This window comes from Hylobates moloch, unplaced genomic scaffold (assembly GCF_009828535.3).
Source record: "Hylobates moloch isolate HMO894 unplaced genomic scaffold, HMol_V3 SCAFFOLD_6, whole genome shotgun sequence".
NCBI classification, from domain to species: Eukaryota; Metazoa; Chordata; class Mammalia; order Primates; family Hylobatidae; genus Hylobates; species Hylobates moloch.
In genome coordinates, this window is record NW_026652281.1 from 29,571,120 (window position 1) to 29,575,757 (window position 4,638).

A 4,638-nucleotide genomic window follows, 5' to 3' on the forward strand; every position below is an offset into this window, starting at 1 on the left:
AGGTGGGGCCTTTGGAGATGATAGGTCATATGGTGGGAGGCCTCTTGAATAGGATTACTGTTCTTATAAAAAAGGTCTCAGAGAGTTCCTCTGCCTCTTCTGCTGTATGAAGAAACAATGAGAAGATGGCCATCTGTCTATGAACCAGGAAGTGGGACCTTACCAAAAACTGAATCTGCCTGTGGCTTAATCTTGGACTTCCCATCCTCCAGAACTGTGAGGAATAAATTTCTGTTGTTTATAAGCCATGCAGTATATGGTATTTTTGTTATAGCAGCCCCCACTGAGAAGGATATTGCAAATAAAATTACTATGAACATTTAAGTACAAGTGTTTGTGTGAACATATATTTTCATTTCTTTTGAGGAGGAGTAAAAGGGCTTGGTCCAAAGGTAGGTATATATTTGAATTCTAAAAAACTGTCATAGTACTACCATTTTACATTTTCACTAGCAGTGAATAAGCCCCTTTTAGGTTTGAATTAAGATTATGTAGTTTGGGAAGAAACAACATGTTAGTGATATTCAGTTTTCTATAAAGGCAAATGCTATACATTTTTAGTTATTAAAAATGTTCACATTACCCAGTGAAGTTGGTTTTTCTTTTTTTTTAATTTTTAATCCTTCATGTCATCTTTTTGCAGAGGCCATGTTAATCTTCTCTGCATCATTCCAATTTTAGTATATATGCTGCTGAAGTGAGCACACTCTGAAGTTTCATTTCTTTTCATCACATAGGTCTTGTTAATTTCCTATTAGGATTAGTCCTAAGTATTTCATGTTTCTATTATGGAAGACAAGTTTTGTTTTAGTTCACGTTTTAACTGCCTACAATTATCTTCTTTAAAAATATACATTTTTTTCAGAATGTTTTTAGATTTGCAGAAAAATTATGAAGATAGTACAGAAAGTTTCTACATATCCAGTATCCAGTTTCCCTATTATAAACCTCTTATGTTAGTCTTGTACATTCATTATAATTTATGAGCCAATATTAATATATTATTGTTAACTAAAATCCATACTTTATTCAGATGTCCTTTGTTTTTACCTAATGTCCTCTTTCTGTTCCAGGATTCCATCCAAGTTACCAAATTATATTTGCTAATCACGTGTTCTTTGGCTTCTCTTGTTTGTGACAGTTTCTTAGACTTCTGTTTTGCTTTGTTCTTAATAACCTTGACAGTTTTGAGGAGTAGTGATAAGGTAATTTATAAAATACCCCACAACTGGGATTTGTCTGGTGTTTTTCTCATAATTAGGCTGGGGTTATTTTCATTTTCATCACATGGTACAAGGGCACACACTACCATCATGACTTACATTGCTCATATTGACCTTGAGTTAGTGTTTGTCAAATTTTTCCACTGAAAAATTACTCTCTTCCCACCCCCTTTCCATGCTGTATTCTTTGGAAGAAAGTTACTATGCACAGACCACTCTTAGAGAGTGAGGAATTATGTTCCCTCTCCTTGAGAATGGAGTACCTACATAAACTACTTGGGATTCTTCTGCATAGGAGGTTTGTCTTTCCTCCCACATTTATTTATTCAAGTATTTATTTATACCACTATAAACCCATGGGTTTTCATTTTACGCATTGGGTTATAATCCAATATTTCCTTTTTTTTTTTTTTTTGAGACAGGGTCTTGCTCGGGCTGGAGTACACTGGTGCAATCATGGCTCCCTGCAGCCTCAACCTCCTGGGCTCAAGCAATCCTCCCACCTCAGCCTCCCAAGTAGCTGGGACTACAGGTGCATGCTATTACACCCAGCTAATTTTGTAAATTTTTTGTAGAGACAAGGTCCCACTATGTTTCCCAGGCTGGTCTTGAATGCCTGGGCTCAAACAATTCTCCTACCTTGGTTTCCCAAAGTGCTGGCATGAGCCACTGTGCCCAGACTCATTATTTTTTAAACTATTTTGTGGCTCAAATTGTTCTAGCATTGGTCACTGGGAGCTCTTTCCATTGGTTTCTCTGTCCCTTTGATGTACCTACATCATTGTGCTTATGAATTATTTAAAATTATGCTTATTTTTATACTTCCTTACTTTCTGGCACTACAAGATGCTCAAGATTTATCTTGTTTATTTCCTGCCCCGTTTTTAGAATTGACCATTTCTCCAAAGAGCCCTGGTTCCTTTAATTAAACAGTATTAAATATAAACGAATATATTTCAGCATATTAGAAATCAAGATCTGAGCCAGGCATGGTGGCTCATGCCTGTACTCCCAGCACTTTGGTAGGCTGAGGCAGGAGGATCACTTGAATCCAGGAGTTTAAGGCTGCAGTGAGCTATAATCATGCCACTGTACTCCAGCCTGGGTGATAGAGTGAGACCCTGCCTCAAAAATAAAATAAAATAAAATAAATAACTGAATAGCTTTCCATGTTTCCATGACAGTTTTAATCACATTTAATCTTTTAATGTTTGAAATTATGCATTTGCATGATTATTTGAGCCTAGAGTATACTGCAGGCAATTCTTTGATACATTTTTCATGGTATTGGTCTATTCAGGTCTTCTATTTTGTTCCTGCGTCAAGTTTTGAAGCTAAAATTTCCAGAAAATCGTGAGGAGAGCCAGCAGTCTTGAAAAATTGAGTTAATATAAAGTATAGGATATGAAAGTAGCTCAATGCCTTCTCAGTGGTTCTTCTTTGTACTCAATACTGCTAACTTCTAGAACTATTTGTGTCTATTCAGTGCTTTTAAGGAGACAGACAAGTTCCTTGGCACTGGACATCTTTGTTAATGATTCCAATTTATAAATTCTGAAAGTTACTATTGTGTGACCGTGACCAAGTTACTTAATCTCTCTCTCTCTCTCTCTCTTTTTTTTTGGGATGAAGTCTCGCTCTGTCACTCAGGCTGGAGTGCAGTGGCAAGATCTCGGCTCACTGCAACCTCTACCTTCCAGGTTCAAGCAATTCTCCTGCCTATGCCTCCCGAGTAGCTGGGATTACAGGTGCCTGCCATCATGCCCGGATAATTTTTGTAGTTTTAGTAGAGACTGGGTTTTGCCATGTTGGCCAGGCTGGTCTCAAACTCCTGGCCTCTAGTGATCCTCCCACCTCGGCCTCCCTAAGTGCTGGTATTACAGGTGTGAGCCACTGTGCCTGGTGTTATAATCTCTCTGTGCTTCAGTCTTTTTCTTTGTAGAGGTAAACATAATATTTACCTTATAGGGTTAATCCTAAGATTATGAGATAGTGTTAGGATTACATGTAAAGTGCTTAGTATAGTGCCTGACAAATGGAGAGTTTTCAATAAATGTTCTTCTTGCTAAGACTTACTGAACTATTAATTAAATTATATTTTTCTAGACTAATTAAACAATTATATCTGCCAAGGCCTTTGTAGCTATTTAGACATTCTAGTTTTAATCATTTTGCATCATATTTTTCCAGTTCAATTACTTATTGCCTCAGCTCAACATCTTGTAGAATTTAGGACTACAAAAAGGAAGGAAAAACAAAGGAAAGAAGAGTGATTGTGGTAATGAATTACTGCTGTGGTGAAAATGTCCCCCAAATTGGACTGTGGTACATTAAAAAACAATAACAATATATCTAACAACAAAAAAGAGCCATCAATTTAAAAAATGGAAGAGAGAAATGTAAGTTATATTGTTTTTATATGATAAAAACCTCATTACTTTAGGTAACTTGCAATGGTTCTCAACTTTGGTGCTCATCTGGATTACCTAAGGAGTGACAAATTCTGTTTCATTAGGTTTGAGGTAGAACCTAGGACTTTATGAACAGTTATGAATGCTCTAGAGAAGCCTTCGAACACCTCAAAGATGGAGAACAATCTGTGGAGTAGAAAACTCAGTAGGTTTGAAGTCAGGAGGCTTGAATTTTTTACCTGGTTGTTTTCCTCTAAGCTTTAACTTTCTCATCTGTAGAAGTAAAATCAAGCTGCAGGACAGATTTCCTAGGAGTACTGATGCCTGCAAGATTCCCCCTGATACCAGGTTCTAATGTAATTGGCCTGCGGGTTCCTCACGTGATTCCAGTGTGAGCCAGGCTAGAGGAGTACTGTGCTACACAATCTTTAAATTCCATTCTTGCTTGAGAATTAGATGGTTCTAGTAATAGAGTTAATTTTTATTTCATTCAAATAGTTAAATTAAATTCCCAGTCATCAGAATTGGGTTTTACAATTTTAATTATTTAACTCCCAGTAGGAGTATTTAATTCAAAATATAAAATTGGCTGGGTGTGGTGACTCACACCTGTAATCCCAGCACTTTGGGAGGCCAAGGCAGGCAGATCACTTGAGTTCAGGAGTTCGAGACCAACTCGGCCAACATGATGAAACCCTGTCTCTACTAAAAATACAAAAATTAGCTGGACATGGTGGTGTGCACCTATAGTCCCAGCTACTCAGGAGGCTGAGGCAGGAGAATGGGTTGAACCCAGGGGAAATTGAGCCACTGCACTCCAGCCTGGGTGACAGAGTGAGACTCTGTCTAAAAGAAATACATACATATATATATAATATACATATATAAATTTATATTACATGTAATTATAAATTTATATTATATATTTTTTATATATATATATATCCTGTTACAAAACTGATTGGTCGAACAAACAAATCCAAGCAAATAAAGTGCTTTACAAA

General features: G+C 36.8%; 1 non-coding gene across 1 annotated transcript; it reads right to left on the minus strand.

The window, feature by feature from the left end:
- Positions 1 to 598: 598 nt before the first annotated feature.
- LOC116472029 (U6 spliceosomal RNA) lies at positions 599 to 705 on the minus strand. Its single transcript, XR_004248950.1, has one exon. It is a non-coding gene; the product is annotated as a U6 spliceosomal RNA (small nuclear RNA).
- Between the last annotated feature and the right edge of the window lie 3,933 nt (positions 706 to 4,638).